We start from the raw sequence: 24,921 nt of genomic DNA on the forward strand, positions 1-24,921 counted from the left end.
ACCTCAGGAGTGAACTGAAAGGTTCATTACAAAATCGGTTTCACTTGAAGATAGGCATTTCCTCAGAGTTAGCTTTTGACATGTTGTTCCTAGCTCTCTCTGCCTGTGGCAGCAATGGTAGAAGGCCAGTGAGGTGAAATTCATTGCTTAATAAGGGCATTCACTTTGGGTATTCTTGTGATAATAAATGTATACATCAAGGCCGCGCTGCCTTGTCAGTTTAATTGCTTCTTGTGCTCCTTAACAAGCCAATCTTAATCAGTCTGGACCATGTTATGAATAATTTAGGGATCAGCAGACTTCACGCTTAATAAGATATACTAGATTATAAAACTTAAGTGCACTGTTTATAGAAAGCACGGAAAACACTTTAAGTTTTTATTAGCAGCAAGGAAAAAAACCAAAACAAACCCAAACCCAAACCTAGTAGTGAGATTTTCTAACACTTGCATTTTGTGAGCAACAGCTGTGTGTCTCCATGCCGAAACCCCCTCCACTTCTGTCAAAGGGCCACAGTTCGGCCTCTCTGTCCCCCTAAGCCTCTGCCAGACATAATGGGAAATTTGAGCAGGCCATGAGATTAAAGCCCAGAATCTGTTGCCAACCAGCAATTGTCATTTTAGAAAACATTCTTTTATCTTTTTAAATGCAAAACAGATCTTATTTTAAAACATTTTCTAATGAACAAAAATTACCTTTTTCTTGTTTGGTGGTTGACTGCCTACATGGATTTTAATGCAACTATTTAGATTTGAGATTGGGTTGCCAAACCTGTATCAACAATAGGATTTTTAAATGTTTTTCTTTTGTTTAATGATACAGGTGAAATATAGGATCGACTGTAAATCACTCATACATAAAATGTGAATTATTAAAGTAAAATACCTTTTATTTATTAAGGTGATACAGAAATACATTAAAAAGAAACAGAAATAGTCTCCAATCTCTGTGAGCCTATTATGATTCGTCCATCTAATAAGTGTTGTTTGATTAAAAAGGAACATTTAACCTTTTTGTTTTAAAAGAATTCTTTGTCCTCCATTTTACCTCAACATTTGCAGGCTATAAGTTGTCCACAGAGTAATGCATCATTCAGTTTATGACATCTAATAAAGGCCTACTGCAAGCATTAGAACCAGGTGCTTCAACAATTTTCCTGTCTGCTTGTAGCTGCTTCTGTTTGTTCTCTTTTAGCCTAGATAGGAAAAAAAGAAAAAAAAAAAGAACCCTAACAAAAACCTGCAACATTTTTCATTATTTTCTTTTTTATTCCTTTCTGTTTAAGCCTTGACACGTGCTGACAGCACTACGGTATCTGTCATTTGATGCTCGTGTAAACAATAGCTGCATGTATTTCTGAACACAGAGCGTATTTATTAGTATAAATAGAGATGTAATTAAAGGCTATGCTTTCAGTCGTTAGATAATGTATTAAAATAATGTTATTGTTCAAATACATTTATGAATCAGGAAGATAGGTACCAGTAAATGAAAAACAACTTCAAACCTATTTCCCAACCTATAGCTGGACTATCATACTCCTTTGTTCTTGTGCAGGTTAATAGAGATTGAGGAGATGGGCAGAGGAAAAGCAGTGCAATTTTCTGCTATTTAAGCTTGGCGAAATGGCACTCTTCAGGAAGCAGCAAAAAGTATGAAAGCGTAATAGGCATTTTAAAAGTAGAAGTCCATATAGCTGCTTGAGGGATCCTCAGATTTAGGCATGCATAGAATCACGAATGAGATAATCAGCATTGTGAAATTGAAACCTGTCTGCTGCCTGCTGCTGTTCTTCCCTCTTTCAGTGGAGTGATTTGTAACACTCATCTTCTTCAGGCAAGGCAGCCTTCAAGATTATCCAGAACTGTCAATAGTAATTGCCAAAGTATTTTATTACCTACAGAAAATCAAAGGAATTTTATAACCAACAGTTATCAAGTTTCAATACACAGTATAAAGAGAGCAATTTTAGTTGGAATACAATCGTGTTTGGCTTGCTTTTATGTTCTTGAGACAATTCCTGTGCAACCAACTACAACATTCACTGTATTTAAGCTGGAGGCAAGAATATGCATGTGTACTTGTAGTTTAAAAAAATTACATAATGCTTACAAGCTTCTGCAAGCAAGTGGTTTTTAATTGCCATGCAAACTATGCCTTAACTAATTACTTCTGAAAAGAATGAGGTTTCTATAAAACTTGAGATGGCATATTGAAATTCTGGCAGTAGATGTAAGTTTAACTGGGGCATTCTCTGTCATGAAGCAAATAAAATGCCTGGAAATTAGCAAAATATGACACTGATTATAAAGTCTGAAAACATTAATGTTGCAGCTCTTATTATAGTCTCTGAATATTACTGCTATGTGAACCACAGTTGTGATTGTCAGGCGTTCATTTAACACAATTCTGTTTTGCTACAGGGTCACCCGTGATTCAAAGCTTTTCAGATGCTTGGCTCCTTACTCAGGCTATGCATGAGTGAGGACTGCATCTTCTGTTCAACAGTGCTTTTCTGAGCCGTGCATTTCACTTTCCTTCCCTGACACCAGGGAACAGGAAAGTGTGACTGTCTAAGTGTTTGGTAGGAGAAAATTCAGTTTCTACTTTTGACAGTGTATTTCCCCTCTAATTCATAATGTCAAGACTTCAATGACATGACTGTCTCTGTGGGCTCTTTTCAAAACAAATATACAAATTTACTTGTGAAAAATAAATTGGCGTGGGGAAATGCCTCGATTTAAGTTCCAGACCAGATAGGTGCACATGTATGTTGAGTCGTGTGCGCAGGATTTTACTCACGGCACCAAAAAGCAGGTGTCATTTCTACTGAGAGGCTGCACTGAAAGAGAAATAAGCCATGAACAAATTTTATACTACTACAGCCATGAAACCATGATTATAGCATAACAGAGAGCTCTCCTTTCAACTGTGAACCTCCTTGCTCTTTCTACATAAGCTTTTGTTTTTAAAAAAAAGACCTGTTAATTGAATTATTAATTGTTGTTGAAAGGGTAAGGTACTTTACCAAGAACCTCCTTTTATAATACTGCAATATATGAAAAATTTAACAAAATGGTAATTAGGGGAGAGGTTATTTATATACTATTAAAATGCTGATGTAATTATCAGAGAGTTATTCAATTACACCGGATAATAGACATTTTTAATGTAAGGAAGATGGCTAGCCTGCTGGAATTTTGCTAATTTGAGGAACCTGGGACCAGGACACTGCGTCCTGTATTTTTTTCACTCTTATAATTTATACTAATTTGTTCATATTGTACAGTGTGTGAAACATGCATTGATACATTTTTCCATCTAGTATTTCTGTATGGATTACAAAAGTGTATTTTATATATACATCAACCACATTTCTGCAGATATTTAAGCACATCAGAATTTGTCCCTTTTCAAAAGAACTTCATTACCTCACCTGCTCATCCTGAAAGGAGGAACATTCAGGGCTAACAGAGAGTTAATACAACAACATGATCACATTTCTTGTTTACTTAGACCTGTGGTTTTGAACTGAATAATGACAGGAGAAGTTGATGTTTGTATTTTTGAGGGCCTGGAACTTGGTGTTTGAACTAGGTGGGTGCAAATGCTATTCCCTTTAGTCCCTGGTTGTCTTAGTAGAATATTTTCCCGTTAATAAATCTGGAATTGTCAAAAGCCAATGTGGGCATTTTGTCACTCTAACACACATATTTCAATTATTTTTCTTTTTGTTTGATTCATTTTAGTTTACACTTTGCTACTCTGGTTGTATGTTTAAGCATTTTAGAAGTCTCATTAGTTTGTTTATTAAGAGGAAGGAATCTACATAGTAGAGAGGAAGCATATCCTCTATTATTCCAGATACTGAATAGCTCAAGAAATGACTAGTGATCATTTTTCTAGTCAGCTGTATGATCGTGGAGACTGTCATGATGTAATGGTGATATGGACATGTGGCTGTAATACCATTTTCTCAGAAGAGGAATGAATTGTCTCTGATTCTAAGCTGATTGAAGTATTGGCATTCAAAGAGTCAGAGCATAGGAACAAAAGAATCTGTCTGTGCAAAGCTGTACTACAACTCACATTAACCTACAATGTCTGGCAATAAAATCAAGGGGGTTTTAAATGTTTTTTCTTCCAAAAAAATCCAGAATGCAAGTTGTTGGAAGTTTTAAAACAGGAGAGAAATGCAGAGCAGGATATTTGTAGATCATAGTTCAGATACAGTTTTCTGTTAGGACACAGAATCTGAAAATGCTCCAGTTAAAAGCAGCTTAGCACTAGCAAAACTCTATTAAATTTAGCAGAGTTAGTCTTAATTTTCACTAGTTTGTGTGAGAAAACCGTAATTGTCACTCATTACTGTAGAGAAATAAATGGCATTTCTTTCTTAAGTCTTTGTTTGTTTAAACCCTGTATGGTTGCATTTAACATTGGATTAGGTAGGGTAAGAGTTTACTGAGAAATTGCACAGCTGTATTTGTACAGAGCTGTACCTGATTCCCACCTCCTGTAGTGTGAGCAGTGGTAAGTGAACTGTTTCTGTGTTGTTCACTCACTCAGTCAGATCGAAACTCAGCTCAATAGCATTAAACTAGCTCCCATTTGAAAGATTTGTCTTACAAAACCCTGAAAACTGCTCTGAACATGCATACATTGATTTTGTTGCTGGAATCTCCTGAGCTTTGATGAAAAGGAGACTCCACATGCAGGTGAAAGAGGGTTTACCTCTTCAATATTAAAAAGAGAAGATTAAGGATTTTTGTTCAGCTAAGGCTGAACTAATCAGTGGCATGTGAAGGTAAGAGACCTGGCCTCATGCCTATAGTATGATAATGTTATTTTTTTGGGTTGAACAACAAGTTCAAATTTCTCCAGTAGCTGCTTCTGAGTAACTGTCTACCATTATTCCCATTTGCACAGGTAATTGAATATCCAGGGGTGCAGCAGTAAAGGTTTTTATTTTAGCCACAGAGAGGGAGGTATTTGTCATGTTCATTGCAGGAAATTTGCTCAAATTTTGTCCTGGAAAAGATGCAACTGTTATATCAATTCACTGAACAACATCTGTATGATAGTATTCTAAATGCTGAGCAGTTTGGTATTCATGGAGGAGATAAGGCATTTTTTGTAATCAGAAGTTTAGATTCCTTCCATTTAGTTCTATTAAAACATTAGAAAATGGGGATGAGTGATTTTCACAAAATTTCAGGGTTTGCTCTAAACAAAAAGGTTCCTTTAGGCTTCCAAGTTGGAGAACCTTTCTTTTTTGTACTTGCTAAAGACATTCTGCACAGTACTTGCGGTTATCATAGCACATACGCCTATGTGAATTTTAGTGCAAAAAGAAGAGTAGGGCAGCTTTAATTTGCACATGTCATCACTGAGAAGAGAATGTCACCAGAATGTAACGCACAACATCCTAGGGAAAACAATAGTTTTTCACCTTCTACTGTCTGATCCAGCTTTCTCTTGTATTCACCTGTGGAAAGTCAGATAGCAAAAGCACTCCTTGAAATTGTGGCACAGGTAAGGCTTTGCAAAATATAGAGGGAGAAGGCAGTAATTGTTTGAACAAACTAGCTATGCTGTAAGATATCATACCATGTTACAAATATATCTGAACTTAAGTCTTATCAGCCATGCTTTTGATCTTTAGTAAGAAATACAGTAACAAAACTAAAATGAATGCTACAGAGACAGATAAATCTAGATAAGCTGTTTTCAGAAATTAGATAACATTTATTTTTCATCATTTATAAGAATTGCTTCTTTTGCCTCTTAGGCATATGGTGGTTGCATTCTTGCACAGCGTGGTTCTTCAGCAGATCTGCTCCCCTGCCATCCTTAAACTGAGGTGACACTCCAGAAACACATGAAAGTCCAAATAAAAGAGAGTAGCTTCTCAAACCTATCTCTTAGTTTTAAAACTAACGATGACTTATCTGGAAAACTAATTGTGGATGATGACTTAGCCTTACTACAGTCTGACCATAGAGCAGAGAGGACAGGAAAAGCAAGCTCTGAAATAACTCATGGGACTGGAGGATTATTTGTCTAACTCAGTGAAATTGTGAATAATCTTCAAATCCTGCTGTAAAAATAATGTGCAAATACTGCTTAGGAAATTTGAGTTAAAACTCAAATGTATTTAATGACCACATATATTCTTAAAAGTATTTAGTGCTTTCATTGACAGAGAAATATTTATTTTACTACAGCATTTCCAGTTTGCTTGACTTACAAGACTCAATAGCACACCTATAGCAATTCAGAATTAAGGAACTTAAAAGCAGTAATGATGAATTTAGGCCAGTTGCAATTTGAAAGAACATTGCTGACATTTTAAAATTACATGATTCTCTTGGAATTCATTTCATACTTTAATTCTGTTATATCAAGAAACGTTAGTTGTAAGAGTAGAAGCTGAACTGGTAGCATATTTTTTCCTAAGACAATCCATAAAGACGTTCCTACACCTCTTTGATGTGATAAGGAAGTGTTAAATCAAAGTGAATCCTTACTCTGCATCTTGGGACAGAATACTGCTTAAGCCAATTGTTACTATTCCTGAGTGTTTTAGACAGTGAAGCATGCATCTCTCTCTGCACATCAGAGAAGATTGTAGCAGTCATTGTGCCACCTGCTATCACTTAATTAGTATAATCATCTAATTTCCAGTTGGAAATAATGGCATCATGCACTTTTTAGTAATTGTAACCATCATAATATATTCCAAATTACGTTACACTAACATTATGTGATTTAGAAATATTAGGAGGGGGTATTTCCTTTGCATTTGTGCAGTGGTCTTTCTGATCTTGACTCTCACCCAGCAGCAAAAGTCCATAACCAGTTTTCTGTGTTATTATGATCCTAAAGATATCACTGATTCATATCATAACTCTGTAAATGAGCCTTTGGTAAGTATGATTTAACCTTTAGTGGACAGAGAAAAGAAGAAATAATGGAAACAGCAGCTTGTCATAATGTAAAACACACCCGTGCTTCAAAGAATTTGATCTTGTTTCTTAGCAAAATAATTTTTTTGAAAAACAAAATGTTGGTGATCATGTATGCAATTTATATTTTATATACATTCTGTTTGTGGTTCTCAGTTTAAGGAATAATTTCGGTTGATCAGAATAGGTCTTAATGTTTAAACATTACTATACTGCAGCAGTTTTTTTGCTCCTGGAGATTTTATCACAGCAAATGAATAGGTAATAAATGAGTCAGTTTGGCGCTGCTTCGTTTCACTGGACGGTTCTGGGCTATGAGGCTTCAAAAACAGAAAGAGAGAGAAAAAGAGAAAGAAATAGGCAATGACATGAAGGGATACAGGCAAACCTGAGCCACCGTCAGAGCTAACCCTCCCCCACTCCCAATGATACTGTCTGGCTAAGCAAAGCACTGCCACATATATATCAGGCAAGGTTATTACCACTCTGCTTTGTAAACATGCTATGCCTCCTGGACATCTTCTATTTTTATTTCATTTTTGTGTTATATCTTATATGTAAATCTAGGCTGGCGAGAGTCAGGAGGCATTCATAGCATTGGGCCAAATTCATTCCAGGTGCAGTTCGAGGTCTGTTGACTTCAATGAAATTACACCTGGGATGAATTTGGTCTATTATTAACTATAGAGATTACATGTCCAGCTTCCATAGTATACTAAAATACCCAGAATACATATAAATAATGAAGTATGTAATTACAGTCCTGGTTTTAATTTGTGTTCCTAAATGTACTGATGCTTTTGCACATGTTTGTAGTTATAGCTATGCTATTGTAGTATATTTTTGTTTAGTGTAAATATGTTTGAGTTTTTCTTTAAAACGGAGATACACACAATGTTTACTTTCAAATGTCTCAGTAAGTCTTTCAAAATCCATATGATGGCTGATTCCATATAACAATATTAAATTATATTTTTCTTAAATATCAGAGAGAGAGAGAGAGAGGGAGAGAAACATATGCAGGACATCACGATACTGCCACTTAAAATCATTCTGCAAACAATGAGCTTACCTTCCTGTGGATTATACGTTAATCAATACATACAAATAGGTGATCTTGTCATAGCTGATAGGAGCCAATAGAACTGTTACCTATCAATATGAAAAATTTCATTCATTTTAATGTTTCCTGTCTCAAACAGTACATAACAGGTCAGTTGACAGGAATTTGTGTCTGACCAAACCCAGAAGCTAGGCAGTATTTAAATGGTCACTTCCTTCATTAGGAGACATAAAAAGCGTAAGTATGACTTACCTCTGCCTACATCTAATTCCGTTTGCTTCCCCTGTATCGTTTTGTACATTCCTGCATCTTTCAGCATGGCACACTGTGAAGACCTAGTAAGCGAGTTGAAGTCAGATGACGCTAACGAATCCCAGCGCAAATGACTGAATCAATAGGAAACCAGCCACTGCTGTTTAAGTGTATCGATAAATGTACCTTTATTTTCTCTTGAATGGATAAGTGTCGCAGTTAAGAGTCCTATGGATCTCTTAATTGAAAGTTAATTTTAAATCAATAAAGAGAGTCATTTAAATATTGATCAGTCCTTTCTACACGAATTGTTAGCTGATTTTTTTTTTTTGAAACAACTTTGTTTAAATGCAATCAATAGCCCACAATCAGTGCGTTCCATAAAAAATTGACAGATGTTCCCAAAATGCCTGCTAGGCATATTCTTATCTGTTTACATATGTAGCATAGATATTTCAGTCCTTTTCAAATGTATCCAGGTATCTATGGCAGAAATGTGATTTCCTTAAATACCAAACTGCACTATTAAAACGCATTCTTCCCCTTGCTTTTCAATAAGGTGGTTTAACATTAAAAACGAAGAGGTTTTGGATTTCCTTTGATTCTACAAGTAATATTCATATTGTTTTATTAGTGCAGGCAGACTGCAAAAGAAGAATGCCTTTGTTTTGCACATAGGGAAAAGAGAGATAAGGGCTTATATGAAGCACATGTTCTCTGGAATTTGTGTGTCATAATCCATCAGATGTGTTACTATATGCAAAATGGTACCTAGCTTTTAATTGTATAGACATTTATGTACACTTTGTGCATGCATGTTGAGTAGTAATAATTTTTAGCTTTATTTCATTATATGGTCTCCTCAGCAGCACATAGCAAGGCTATATTGTTTCAATTTGACAAAGCACACAAGTTAAAAGGATACAAATTTCATTTCATGAGATTTGTTGAGATTAACCTAATAAAGTAAACCTAGCTACACGGGGCTTTCAACATTTCAGCAAACATGACACTCTTCTAAGATGCCTTCCCACAACACTTTCAGTAATTTGCCTGTAGTGGCCTGGTACGATTTAGTTTGTCACACCTAGTGATGAAGTCAGACTGGACACTTTGGTACAAGCAATATGAATTGAATTTTTCTCCTGTACCCTCTAATTAATTACAAAGTCATACTTTGATGTACACAGCTCTGAAGTCCTGAAGTTAGCCTTTATTATTATTTGCCTTCTTCTTCAATTTTCAAATCCAGTGCCTTTTAAAGAGGGTCTGTACTTCTAAGTAATTAAGCCCTTTTTGAAGTATGAGAGCATAAAGTTAATTATACCACATCACAAAATTACATATATATACAATTTTGTCAAAATTAACATTTTTATTTTAAGTGATCTGACTTATATATAAAATAAAATTGTCTGACAATTATTTTGACTGACATTTAACTGAAGGGTTAGATAATATTTCCTACGTGACAAATGAAAAATTAAGTCCCCAAACATAAAACTGTTTATGACACATAGTAATTTAAGGCAGAAAATAATAAACATTTTTTTCTTTTTTAAGAGTACTGTCTAAGGAGAATAGGGGTTGCTTGGGGGGGAAAATCTGACATGCAATATAATTTACTCTATTTTTGTTATTAATACAAATGCTTCCTGCTGTTCTGAAAATCCACTGTTTCTTAATCCAGCATTATTGTCCTCTTAATGCAACATTTCAAACCCATTTCGCTTCATTTTCTGTTAGAAAAGCCATATTAAAAGGGAAGATTAAAAAGAAAGAACCAGGTATCATTGGTTCATATGCATATGGGTTCGGCATGTGAGGGTGCTGTTTCTAGGACTGGCCTTAAGATGTGACTGATAGATCTTATTTGTCTGATAGAGTTGACCAGGGAAATAGAGCTACAGCTGGTTACTTCATTAGGTCCTCTCATTGATTGAACCCTGCTGAAGTGATGCAGCAGGCTCCTGAGATAACTGCTGGTAATAGAACAAAATGAATTCTTATCACAGAGATTGGAAAGGCCATTAACCCTGGCCTCCAATGCTTTTCAGAGGTCACAGACAGGAAGCCAAGCGGTGACTGGGAAAACTGTTTTCTGTCTAACTACAGGTCATGTTAGAGGGGGTCTGTGACTTTTTTACCCTTCAGCTTCTGTACAGATGAAACTGTTACGCTGGCAGATGTTAATAATCAGCTGTAAATAAATATTGGAAGCAGAAGAAGAAAAATGAGAAAGCACAGGAATTTTTTTCAATAAATATTTAATAAAAGAGCAATTGTTTCTGTGATATTTACTGCCAGTTCTGCTGTAGATTTTTGCCTAATACTTTTCCATATAAATTGAAAAGAGAAATACATAGGGGCACTTAAAAATGAAATTTAATATGGTTTTATATAAAAATACCTTTCCTTCCTTCCTTCAAAGATGAGAATTATAATTGCCTGCTGCCTGCCTGCTTGCCTTATTCAGCAAGCCTATCACCAGTTCATCTGTGAATTAGTGCAGGGCGCTGTTTGCCTTTCACCTGGTTGAGAAGGGTATATATCTAAGTAACAGTCCTATAATTTACATTTAATGCAACCTTTCAATTGACCAAGAGCCCACAACCTAAGCCCCCATCTCACAGCTGAGGACTTTCCCACATTTGTCAAGTCAGTGCCAGTCCAGCATCAGCCAGGAGAAATCATCCATTTAAAGCCTGGAGCTGCACATGACAATTTTCCTATTGCTTGTGAGAAACCCAGCCATGGCAGAGGTAGCTTTGTGTTTTACTTGTTTGACTCTTGCTTTCAGCAGCAGTGTTTTATTATGCGCATGGATTTAAAAAATACAGTGGGATGCATCTTATAAAATAAAATGGAACATTTTCTCTTTATTACTGACGTATTTAAGACTGTGCAGATATGTGTTGTAGGTTGATTTTAGCAGTATGTTGGTGGCTTCTATCCTTGTGATTGTGATTTAATTTCAATGTCTGTGGTCATGTGGTATTCTCTGCTGGAGCCAATCTTTCACAAGGAGCAAGTTCATTTAAATGTAAATGGGGTCCTGTGGATGGAAAAAACTACATACTTCATGTCTTCAGCGACCCACCCAAGCATTTGGTTTGGCCTTCCATGCATAAATAATAACAAGAAGGTATGCTGTCATTGCCTTGCTTGAAACACCAGAAGTGGTTTGGCACAGCAAAATCCCCAAGCACTAAAAAGAGATTGGTTTGGATAAATTCATAGTTCAGATCCCCATCCTGATTAAACAGTGTTAAAAAAAAAAAAAAAAAAAAAAAAAAGAGGGAGAGTTATGGAGTTATTTTGAGGAGTTGTGAATTACAGGAACAGCTGAAAACCAACTCAGGCTAAGAACATACCATACCTAAAAATACTCTGAAGTAGCAGAAAGCTTGTCATTTTGTTAACTTGAATGGATTTTTGCTCTTAATTGTTTGTAGCAATTTGCGAGAGTGGGATGTGAATGTGGTATAAGTGGCAATATAATTAGCATTAATTTAGCATAAAAATGCAAACCTACATTTTCTAAGTAGTTACCTTCCCTTCCACTAAAACATGGAAATATATTACGTAACTCTAAAGTATGTGTGGCTTTTTTTCAAGGTGTTATTAAATATGACAAAATGGAATGCTTTTTCTTTATTACTGTTGTATGTAAAGAGATGCGAAGGATTGCACAACGTCTTTTTATCAAAATCTTTGTGGCATATATATATATTTCCACACTGCTAAACTCATGTGTTGACTTTTTGTAGAAATACTCCAGGTGTATTTCAACAGAACTGAAAAAATATCTCTTAGAAATTTCCTTTCCCACCAAGCAAACTCATAAACAGGTTTTCATCTGTGTGGATGAACAGATATATTTTCAGAATTACTTCATTAAGTGCACACTTTTATTTATCTCATTTATTAAGAATGTTATGTTCTGTTGCAGATGTTTCAGGGCATGACACATGGGCCTGGAATCTCAGTGTGTGATACCTTTGGTGAAACTCATTTATGAAACATCCAGACTTCCAGTTAGTTGTGCTCTGCGCTAGGAACTTAGCAGAATTTTGACTTTGTTCCAGAGCTGTAATAAAAGACTGGTATTTACTGTTTTCAGAGATTTCTGAAGCATATTTGATAAGCTTTCCTCTTCTTTTTATAAAGTGGCATTAGTTCAAGACGAGCTAGATTTAAGCAGTACAAGATTTGCTGTCCAGGGTAAGAAACAGGATATTAGTGTTTATGTTACTCAGCTATATTAGGTGTAGCTGTGAATTAAATAATTTTGTCCTGGCAGCTTCAAAACTTAAAATGTTCATCTGTTAGTCCCTCTTCCTTTATTTCATTGAGCTGGTTAAGTAAAAATGTTCGAAGTTGTATGTTTAGTTTTCCTAAAGATTCCAGTGAAATATATGCATTATAGATACGAATAGGTACATAGAGGATGAGCTAATGTGTTGTTCTGTCTTACTATTCACCATTGGGGGATATACATGTTGTGCTGTTTTTCATTACTTGGTTGCATTCCATACAAACTGATTTCCACAAAACCTATTAAGTCTTCTAGATATATTTGCTGGCAACTCTATATTGATACAGTTTTTTAATATAAAAAAAAAAAAAGACCTCAAATACTGTCATGACAGATGAGAAGTTCCAACCTACTTCGCCTATGAGAAATCTCAGCAACACACCTGATATCTGAAAAGCAACGCTATTGGTTGCAATGTGGGCAATATGGGATTTTTGTTTTGTTTAGAATGTGTAAAATTATTTTCCCAAGTGCTTTTTGTTTAAGCTTGTAATTTGCAAGACATTCAAAATTATTGGAGAGAGAAGTCCACCTCCTAATTCACTAGTCTAAAGAACAGACTTGAGAAAGCAGAGCAAATGTCAAGCACTTCATGAGAGAGCAAATCCAAGGGTGGGTGGTGTTAATCTAGGCACATTTGCAGAAGTGGCATAGCAATTGTGATATAGAAAATAATCTAAAGACCATTAATAGACTAAGAGCCATTACCATATTTTAGGGAAATATTAGGTTTCTTACATAATGATAAGATGTGGCAGAGAAAGCGAGAGAGTAGCACCACATTGATTAATTTTAAGGCAAGTTAGAATTAGAAGGGTCTTTGAATACGGCCTTTGAAAAAAAGGATCTCTGAAACTGAGTTAATAGGGTTCGATCAAAACAGCAGTATATAATTTCATGGATATTGTGAAAATTACGAGCATCCTTAATTTAGTCACTTTTTTATAAAAAAAAAATTAAATGGGATCCCCTTTATGTGATTGGAAAGACACTTGAGAATGGGAAAAAAAAAAAAATTAAGCCTTTGCTCAGCAAAGACAAAGGCAAAGCCTTTCCCCAGAAAGTTGGTCATAGCTTTTTTAATGAAAAGAGTTGACTATGAAAGATGGCATCTTCCTGCAACATAAATTTTACTCCACATATCCTGCAGCAAGATATCTGACTAAAGCACCCCAAGGGCAAAAAAAACCTGATTGCTCCCAGGAGCCAAAGAATCTGTTAAAGGAATGGAATCCACCTGGCTTTCAACCGTTTTCAGTTTGGGAGGTAATACTCATGAAACTTCTTCAGGTCAAAATATTGAAGCATAAGACTATAAATATGGCTGGAATGACAGAATTAATGTTGCCTGGCCCAGGTCAGGAGGTGGGGTCCAAGTTCCTAAGTGTATCTCTGGTTTCCAAGACAGTGATCTGGCTTTGGGTTTAAGTTAGTGTTTCTAGAAACTAAGAGTTAGGTATGGCAGCTTCTCCAACAATTGACACAAACACAGGCAGTACTGTTTTCCTGTGGTGTTGAAGGTACATCCCATCATATTTTTCTAGACCCTACAATAACAAATGGAATTTCTGGTTTTGTTTTCTTGCATTTGTGGGCTGTGTTAAATGTTACATACTTTTCTGCTGTCCATGTCCAATTTAATCAATATTACAAGTGCTCCCATGTGGTAGGCGGAACAGTGGCAATAAAGTGAAATTTCCACAGCTTTTACCCATTGAAATTCTCAGAGGGCAAGATTCTTATAAACTTCACTTTGCTTCCTCTGTAATAGATTTAATAGCTCCATTCAGGAAGAAAGTCTGATGTGCTTTCTCATTTTCAAAATGTAGATACCAAACCAAGCTTTATTCTCTTTCCAGCTCTTGACAAACTTTGAAATTCTAATATTCTTTTACCATGAGTGTTGAGAAATGTACTTGTCTCCAGAATTGCATTGATGTCACAGTGTGACTCTGCATTTGAAAATGAGGGAGTTAACTGAGGTAAATTCCAGACATTCCCAAAAAATTTTGAAACTGGTGTAATTTAGGTCAGTTTAAGGCTGTTTGGAATATCTTATTCTACACATAGGAATTGGTAATGTCCACTTTGAATGAACTGACTACATTGGCTCTGTGCCACTGGGCATCCTTTTCGTTTTAGGGCTTTCCTCCCAGCCATTTAAACCATCTTTTAGGCATCTGTGTGCTGCTGAAGCAATGGAAAACAACTTTATCAAAGCCTAAGAGCTGGTCTTTAGTCCCAGAGTTCATTATAATAGTTTAGAACTTGTGTTGTGTGCTTCTTGTTATTTTGGTGTCCTCTGTTACAAAGAATTACTCTATTGTCTTCTTCCTTGTACAATGCATCATTTGGGCTCAGCAGTCACTAGCAGAGTTCTGCTTCATTCTTCATGACTGATTATTTGTCGTATTAAATTCTCCCCTAACAAAGAAAAGTCGTGAAGCACTGTAATCGAAAGAGATAGTGGAATGTTCACACTCCTTAGAAGATGTAGCACCCATTCTAGCCTTTATTTATATGAAATTATTGTTTCTGTTGCTATTGTGCTCCTTCAGTGAGAAATAAACAAACAGTAGGAGGAATATTAAATAAGGGGTTTAGGAAAATTAGGTTAGATGAAGAAACGATAAAAAAAGATCCATCACAATTCAAATGAAACAGCAGGGTTTAAATGATACTGTACATCTATAAAGCTGTGTATGCTGATTTGCTGTTACTTGGTAGGCCAACTGTTTTCATTTTATGTACCATAAAATTATTGTAACTGCATTTCCGCTTGAACAAGGGTGGGGACACTTTAAAATGGAACAGGCTGTGTACTGTTTTCTTAATCATAGGAGCCCTTGAATAATTATCAAACAGTGTTTTCCGCAGAGTTGATCTATAATTCATCTGAGGAAGAAAACATCTTCCCAATAAAAGATTTTTTTGTCCTCAATTGTTCAAAGGTTTCTTTTTATTATTATCATTAACCCAATTATCAAATTTCACAACTTCTTCATTTCTCAACTTTTTTTTTCTTATGCTTGTAGCTGGAGGGAAAAAACATAGGTGGAGACATTCAGTAAAAGGGTTTTTACAAGGCTTACAGTTACTCTAAGTTACAGCCAAGGGAATTTAATTGGGGGAAGGTTTTTGGAGGGTAGCTTGTATTTTTTGACAGTTTGTAATATTTTCAGTTCCATAATTCAACAGTCATAAGACTGCATTAAAATTCCTGATATTTATAAAGAAGTCAAATTTGAATTATCAGTGAATTGATTACCTGGATTGTGGCTCAACCAGAGCCCATCTGCTGTCCACACCACCAGCTGCAGCTCATAGTTACAGAATACATGACACAAAATAAATACTACTCTATCAGGTCTGCTCTGCTCACTGCAATTTAACACCATTTCTGCATTCCATAGGTAGCTATTTACAAGTGGAAGTAAGAGAATTACTTCAAAAGTGAATGTACTAAATGTGCTCTTTTAGTTTAGTTTACATATGGTTTTGCTTTATTTAAGTAACCCCACCCCTCTACTCTGGATAATTGTGAGCTGATTATAACATATTTGGGTTTGAGTTTTAGCTTTTCTATTTGCTTAGGCCTTATGTAATGGTGGTGGTGTTTTTTAAATAGTTTCTTGTTTTTTCTTTCCCCAGAAATATGACATTATTTTATTCAACTTTGTTACCAAGTGAAAGCTCATGTTCTTGCATAACTCTTAAGCCAACATTGTGAGTAGAGCACCTATCATGAGACTTTCCATAAAAGTTCCAAAAGTTGACTGTTCTTCATACATTCCTGCAACAAGACGTTTCTTTCCTGTTGCCAGCAGTAATGCACACCTATTACTTAGCTCACAGAAGCACCTTACTTGCCTTTGGTAGCTAGAGGCTGAGCAGTAGGTCTTGGCTTCCAGTAGCAGTCCATTTTTTTTGCTATGAGGGAATGAATGACAGCAGTAGGACTGAAAACTTTCCTATTTTGAATTAATGAACACACATGAAATATGTCTTCTCTAAAGTTTGATCAGCAACTGCTTCTGGAAAAACTTCATTGAAAGCTGCTGAACCTGCATGTTGTCTTTGAAGTATTTAGCAATTTTGTTTTCACCTTTGATTTTTTTTTTCTGTTAGAAACTAAGGGTTGAGTTCAAACTTAGTTATGCTGAATTTATAGTAGTCTCAAGTGGCATTTCTTATACGATTTTCAATGAGTAACTTGTGAGGAAGAAGATCTACTTGAATCAGATTCCATTTTCAGCTTGTTTCTCTTAAAGGTATGGTACCTGATTTTTCAGAAAGAGCTGACATACATTCTGTGTCCCCAAATGGACCTTCAGACCAATCATGTTTCTATTTTATTTGGAAATGCAGGATGTATGGGCTTGTCATAGCTCATAAAATCCTGACGGAATAGTATTTTCTTTCTATTTTAGAAGTTGACTTTAAATGTCTTAGTTAAATAAAGGTAAAAATTATTTTTGTTACACTGATGTCTGAATTTCCATATTTGAAAGATGCAAAATAGTTTTACTTAACCCCATGATGGATGAAATGTAAGTGTTCAGCTTAGTTCTGTTTCTTTTTTTCATGTTGAAGCATCTAACTCCCCTAGTTAGGGGCAAGTTTAAAGTTGCACACTTCTGATTCCTTGTGTTCTCAGTTTCTGTTGAAGTCACCTTGTCAATTGATTCTTCTTTCTCTGTAATTATATATTTGAGCAAAACATTTTCACTTTTTAATGATGTTCAGCTTTGTAATAACTTTGTGAGATGGTCTCCAAAACCAGCCTGCTGTACTTGTATGCATATATTTTGAAATGGGCACACGTCATGCAATCCATTTGAGCTTAGGATCCTGCCAGGCTGACATTCTCTGAAGACACAAAAACATGCATGGGATCCCTTTTAGCCATCAGCTAAAACATGGATTTTGTTAGTCTGACAAAGTGTGTGCTGCACATGGGGGAATGAGTGAGGAATGTCACCTCATTGTCACATGCAGTTCAAAATAGATACTAACTCTGAAAAGCCTTGGATGAAGTCTCTTCGTATTTCCTCCTCATTCGAGAATAGAACAAGTATGTTTATCAGTGCTGGTCTTCACTATGTCAAGTGTGCTGGGCTAACCAGATGTGGAAGCTTTCGCAGAGCATCTAGATAAATGTAAATGTCAGACTGATGACTAGTTCCTGCCCAAATAGTGTTCATATGAAATTGATGGTGCCCCATTTCATCTCCACAACAAATTCTGAGGAGAAAGCCTGTACCATACCTCTTCCTTCCCCCACCTGTGCTTTTGGGACAGAGGCTATTGCAAATAAAACAGGCAAGCAAAATCTCGAATGCAGTTTCTGCAGTGAATTGAACTGGAGCACTGGTTCTTAACCACACAATGCATTTTAAAAAGTTCCATGAGTGGCAAACGAATATGTGGTACATATTGGAGAGAAAAAGGATATCTGCCCAAGCTTTTCTGGGATACTGAAGGGAATGTATCTCAAAAAAGAGGTGTTTAGACAGAAAATTGTGGTGCCTCCAGTAGTTGCTTCATCTTGCATTTTCAGACAGTTATCTGAAATGCTTGTCGGATGCAAGCATTTCATGTCTTTCATGTGTGTGGCTCCGAAATGTCCCCAGATCAGCAAATCTGACTCTCTGTCAGCAACAGAAAGATAGGACTGTGCCTAAAAGCCACTTGTTTAATTTTCACAGATTTTTTTTGTTAAAAAAGATTAATAGAAGATGTAAAAAACCAAACTCAAGCTCTTTTACCCATATCTAAAAAAGATCTCAACATTGTATGCTCAGATGCTGTATGAGACTAAAAATAGAAGTCTTTAAAGATGCATGGATTAACTATACAGTAAGCAGCAGAATTTATTTTATTTTTTTATGAAGATGCCTAAATTAATCTTGCTCTTATAATAGGAAACTTCATAGGGTTTTTTTTTTCTCCTGATTTTGGAAGCTATGTGCTGCTTGCTTCACATCATGTTCCACTTTTCAAGTGAAATACTGCTATAAACGAGTGGCTATTATAATCCCCAGACCTCAAAGCCCAGCACACATGGCTTTGTGAACACATGATTTGAAATGAGTGGAACTTTCTCAATATATTTGTAGGTTGGTATGTATAGAGGATATATGTTTTATGAGGACTATAAAATCTGCTTAAAGGCCAGGTGTTGACCATCTATTTTTCATTGGTAAAAATCCTCTGTGCCTAATGTGTGGCGTTTTGCTAATTCCTCTGAGACTATGGAGATTCTCAAAACTGCTCAGCTTTCAGCCCATGGGTGCTAAGATTAACACTGAGCACTTCTGGAAATCAAATGTGGGTTCACTTAAGCCCATTTTTTTTTGTAGTATGGCCTCTGAAAATTTCAACTTCTGTGAATACCTTTACTCAAGCAAAGAAAATCCGTGCCAATACTTTAAAAAAGTTCATATATTTTTATTTCTGTTCTTCATCTTAGTGATAACTGTGGAGCTAATTTATGCTGAGGTGATCAAAACATCTTGTTTCAAAAAGAAAACAATAATTTCCACAAATGTAGCACATCTCTCCGATTGTAATTGTGTCTCATCTTTGTCTCTTTCCATCATAAGAGAAGCTACAGTATTTTTAGTAATTACAACATGTATGAATTGATTATTGTGCTTGAAAACACTGTTTGCCAACTCAAAATTATTGCATTTCATCAGCATTAGAACAGATACCTGCCTGTATATAAAATAAAAAAGAAGACTCTTTGTTTTACACTCACTATGATATTTGCTAACTACAATCACTGCGCTATTCCTAAATTCCTAAGTCCTGTTCCTAAATACTATTCCTAAATTAGCTAAGTTAGGTCTAATATAGTAGAGTAAATCAGTAAAATGTTATGTTTTTATTCACACCCCCCCTGTGAACTTCAGCCTACTTTGTGCAGGAAAATCCTCATGCATACAGTGTGAAGAGAAATAATGTGGTATATTTAAGACAATGAAGAACTTGTTTCCATATCTGTTTCTGCTGGAGAGTTGGGTTTTTTTTTTCCTAAGCAGGTCACCTTACCCAGCCTTTTCATAGGAGTTCACTAACTGTGTGGCCTTCATTTTCTAAGTGCTTGATTGGAGGCTCTACGATAGTGTTAAATAAGTGCTGAACACACAGAGCTGCAAATGAAAGCAATCAGTGCTGTGCTTTGAGCATATTAAGTGCTATATAGTGCTATGTACTTTGAAAAAATTGGGTCCCATCTGTATCAAACTGGGTTCTCCAAGTTAGATTTTTTTTTTAACCTCAATTTCTGTATAACTTCCCTTTCTGAAATTGCAGAATTTCCTCCTCATCTCTTAGGAGATAATGAAGATAAATTCATTAATGTTTGTGCAGCAATAAGAAGTCAATAATGAAATGAATAATTTGACTTTCAGAATAGGTTGAGGAGATGTAGCAAGTAGAACATGTGGCTTCATGCTAAACAGTAAGGAATAAAGTCCTGAATAGCTTTTCACTAGATAAGTATCAATAGCTTTGTGCACTGAATAAGGCAAGAGGTTTTGCATAAGGTAGAGCTTGATCAAGATATTAAATATTGTGTCAGAAGGGAAGAGTATTTTATTTTTAAAGATAATAAAGTATTTTACTTTTGTGATATTATTAATAGCTCAAAAAACATAGGGGGGACGGGATGATTTGCATCTCTAGTCCTATAGCTATTAAGCCTTAAACTAGGAAAAAAAAATTGACCATGTAGTACTCTACTGAAAGGTTCATGAAACAGCAGTGGGTTTGAATTTGCTACACAAGCCCCCTTGCTAGAGCTAGCAAGCCAGCTGAGAGTAGCAGAATGTTTTTGTCTGCTCTGTGGATAAACACTGGCAAAGGGTAGTGCAATAAGCAAGAAGAAGAATTATAATAATGACAAAAAATCAGGGATTTAATATTGGGCCTTGGGGGACACCATATTTTTCTAAATTAAGTTTCCAATCTCATTGCCTAGTAATCGTTGTTTTCACCTATTGTTTTCTCTGTGCATTTTTGTACTTTTGGTCCCAGCCAGCTCTATTTCCTGAAGTCCAGTTTGGTTCTGGACTTTGGTGTGTGGCTGATTAGAGTTTCCTGCCTTCTATTTTTCATTTGATCCTAATTTTCTCCTCCCTTCTCCATCTTCTGGATTTTCATGTTCTTTTCCTCAGACCAATTCTGCTTGCTTTTTTCCAGTTCTTTCTCTGACCCAAAAATCTCCCTTCCATACCTCTTTTGCTCCTGCCAACCTATGAGCACGGGGGGGGTGGGGGGGGGACATGCTGCTCCTGCTTTCCTATAAGCTGCCAGCTCCCAGAACAATGATACACAGCCAAAAAAAAAAAAAGGGAGAGATTGGTTTCCCTTGGTTATCATCATAGTAAGGATAATGTGGTTGCAGTTTAGTTGTGCAGGGAAGCTGCCAGGAGAATTTGTATTTTAGAAGATCTATTTAAGTTGTAGTCTCCCTTTGAGGAGGGAATGTGCTTTGGTTAGTACACACAGGAGCTGGGTGAAGGGGTTTGTGGAAGCTCTGTGGGATGTGACTGCCTGTGCACTTTGGTGAGCTCTCAGCACTGTGGGGGGTGTGACTGTCTTCAGTGATTACAGATTCCTAGCAGAATGTCAGCTCTTCAGTGCAAGGAGCTTTTCTGAGCATGGGTAAGTAGAATTTTTAAAAGCTGTATTGCTTGGCTGAATTTGGGCAGCTTAATCCAATGTACCACATCCAGATGTCATCCTGTCTGCCAGATTTTGGGTTCTAGATTAAAATCACTGGAACATTAAAGATTTTAAAAATGTACACATACATATAAACATATATTTTTCCTAATCCTATTCTTAGAAGTAGATTAATCACTTTGGCTGAAATTTAAAAAAAAAAAAAAAAAAGGCAAATGCTATCCAACCTGCAGCAGGGCTTCAGCACAGCTGATTTCAGCTCAAGCACTTAAAAGTTTTGAAGCTATAAGCAAATGAAAAGGCATATGTATGGTGGGAAGTCTGGATTACACTTGCAAATGGGTCCTCCTATCTACTTGTCTAAAGACATTAAAAACAAATGTTAAGTTCAAGTCTTGTTCAGAAGTTTTCTCTGAGGTATTTTCAGTGGTATCAACAGAGCCACCTCACAAGGCATTTCAGGACTTCAGCTAGATTGGCACTGTAGATTTGTGTTCATTGGGCAGTTGTGAGTGAGGATTCTATAAGCAAGTCTTTAAGCTTCCACAGAGGTAAAATTATATTGCTGACAATGAAAATTAATTTAGAGGGTGTGGGGCATCTGCTGTGTATGGGAGAAAGAGCATTCAAATTAGACGAACATTTAGGAAAAGTAAGAGCAGTGCAGTACACTGAACAATGAGAATTGAAAAACTTAACTGAAGGAAAGAGGAAATGAAAGATGGAGGAAATTATTATGTCACACTGCTTTAGTAAGAAGCAAAATGGATACAAATCAAGCCAACTCATGCCCTTCTGTTGCTGTGATAGGTAGCTTTACAGAAAGACTGGGTGACCTGAAATGCTTGACTTGGCCCTGGGAGAACCCCTAGATATAGCCAGCATTTTTGAATTCAGAAAATTTGTCTGCCATCTCCTCTATTTCAGTATTTGTGAGTCACACATCTTTGTGCTGAGAACCAACTGATACTTCTCGTCTTCAAAGTATGCCATCAAAGTGTCTCTAGCAAACTTGGCAGTGCACTCATATTAATCAATAGTATAGTGTAATTCCTGATTCCAAACAATGCAGCAAGAAAAGACCAGGTTGAGGTATTGAAGCACAGTACTGAAATTGAAAGGATCCTGCTACTGTGGAAAGGGGATAGAGATGTGTGATGTTATGGCTATGCATCCCAAGCACACTAAAATACTATAATACCAGTCAGGAACATTCCTCAAAACTTCATAATACTCAAGTAATTACACAAAAGTTTGTTGTCTGAATTTTCCATATTGTGTCTTCAGAAGGCAAATAAAGACAGTAACAGAAGGGGCTGAGAGCCAGCAAGAAGGCAGGAATGCACTGCTGGTTTTTACTACTTTTACTGGTTTTGATGAGCAGACTTTTATCTTTTCCTCCTGTTAGAGGAGTTTGACCATGTGTCAGTATACTATATTTTGAATAGTACAGCTCCAGCTGAGCCAGGAAATCCAGTTTTTACAGAAGAATTTTTGGAGTAATTTGCAGTGGATGTCTTGGTGAAGATTCTTACAAATCACTCCAACATTGTAATCTGGGTTGGAGGAAAAGCTAAAATAACACCTGTGTTGTCTTTCTGAAAAAGAAAACCCTAAGGACCACTTCATATGTTCATGCATATGTTAAAGAAGCCAAGCTTTAAGTAATATTTGTAACAAGTAGGTTTGTAAAATAATCCATAGATTGCTATACATGCTATAGACTACTTGTCAGGTAATTGTAGAAAACAAACAAACCAACACCTCCCTCACCTCAATCCCCCAACAAATAATTCTGCTATTTGATTAAAAGATTATTTTTTAAAAAATTCAGAAGGTGTTTTTTGTTCAGGAAAAATGTTACTCAGTATAAATAGATCACCTACTTCTGCCTGTGACAGCATCAAGAAAGAGGAATATTTAAACTGGAGGGCTGTAGTTAGCTACATTACAAGACATAGTACAAGAATTTATCAGGTCAGAAAAAGTAACCTTAGAAGTAGAAATAAAGCCAAAGTGATGTTAATAAAACTGAACATAGAGATTGGCTATGAGGAGAAAATATGTGAAGGTACCTAGAAAAGCTAAACAGGAATTGTTGAAGTATCTCAGAAATAGAAAGCCTGCAGGAGTCATTAGGTCTGCTAGACCACCAGAGGATAGTCATTCCAAAATGATCAGGAGATGGCAAAGAAAATAAATTCTTTTACCTCTAGTATTCTCAAAAGACAAAGAAGAAATATATGCACTAACAGAATTCTTTACAGATAATTTCAGAGATGTACTGTTAGCGAGCCAAAAAGAGGTGAGTAATTCAGAGAAAGTCTGGAAGGTAAATAAAAGGGATTTTACAGTGTATATCAGAGAGAAACCCCCAAACTGAGTCACTAATAAAATACATCATTTAAATGACATTTTAAATGAATTCTTAATTAACATCATAGTTTCTTTGTAAATAAACTCTGAAGGATTTTTCTGAAAACAGAATTGGAGAATCAGTCTCACCACTTGCATGTTATAATGGAAACTCAGCTCGTAGGAAAAAATGCAAGAAATTAGGGACAGTAGAAGTGTTTGTATGTGAAGGGACATTGAACACACAGATTGAACAGCAAAACAGAAAAAGTAAAGTGAATTATACTGTGAAGATGCAGTATTTTGCTTTTTTTCCCGCCACTGGCTTGAAATGAACATCCAGGAAGGACACTGGTGAAGGTCATGAGGAAACCCTCCTTGACTTTCTGAGCTTTAGGTCAGGCGTGGGTTCACCCAGCTAACTTCCAGTGTTTAACAGCACTGCCCAGGTGAAAAGTCTGCATTCCAAACACTAAACTTCATTTTAAAATCCCTCTGCAATCAGGGAGGAATTAACAATTCATCTATGAAAAGTCAGAGTTGTGCCCTTGTGTCTCTCTCTCCATGGAGAATGAACTTAGAGCAATGCCTGAAATTAGGCAGGGTATATCCAGCACGTTGAATAAGAATTAACAGTGAGGTTTAATTTTCTTTTCTACATAACCTTGATGGAAATGTATTAGTCTTCAAGTCAGACAATGGTAGTGCTCTTCATGCTTTATGCTGATGGGGGAAACAGCATTTTCTATGAACCATAATGGCAGCCAAAAGAAAAGTAACGATCAGTTGGAAAAGTTAGACTATTCTCAATATAGTTTCACGCTTCAATGCCTTTCTAGAGATGGCCAAGTAAGAAAAGTATCCCTTTCTGCATAATAAATGATTAACTGTACATCTCCAATCACATCTGGAAAGCATTTCTGAGTTTCATTCTGAATAGCTGACATTCTCTGTTAATGGTTTTGTCAGCATATGCTTCTTTTGCTTCTTGCAAAATACTTGATAAAATATTAATGTAGAAATAAAACAACAAAAATACAAACCACAATTTTTCCTATTTTCTTATAAATCAGTATGGCTCAGCATAAGTTTACCAACAATTCTTTTCCACATTTGCGCCATTATCAGAGTAAAACATGCTTCTTTTCCTGATTTGCTCTGAGACTATGGGAGGGAGACTAGAAAGCAATCTCAGCCAGCAATGAGAGGGAGGGAAAGCTTGCACAGCAGCCGGACTGGAAAGGACACCCCACCCCTCCAAACTTCTGGGG

General features: G+C 36.2%; 1 protein-coding gene and 1 long non-coding RNA gene across 5 annotated transcripts in view; one reads left to right on the plus strand and one right to left on the minus strand.

Annotated features, from left to right (window-relative positions):
• ZFHX4 (zinc finger homeobox 4) overlaps positions 1 to 24,921 on the plus strand; it is a 149,417-nt gene that overhangs the window by 93,476 nt on the left and 31,020 nt on the right. The window lies entirely within an intron of this gene.
• Positions 4,482 to 8,359, minus strand: LOC125317454. Its single transcript, XR_007200097.1, has 3 exons — positions 8,284 to 8,359; positions 8,041 to 8,120; positions 4,482 to 7,288 (listed from the first exon to the last, which is right to left on the minus strand). It is a non-coding gene; the product is annotated as an uncharacterized LOC125317454 (long non-coding RNA).

This window comes from Corvus hawaiiensis, chromosome 26 (assembly GCF_020740725.1).
Source record: "Corvus hawaiiensis isolate bCorHaw1 chromosome 26, bCorHaw1.pri.cur, whole genome shotgun sequence".
NCBI lineage: Eukaryota > Metazoa > Chordata > Aves > Passeriformes > Corvidae > Corvus > Corvus hawaiiensis.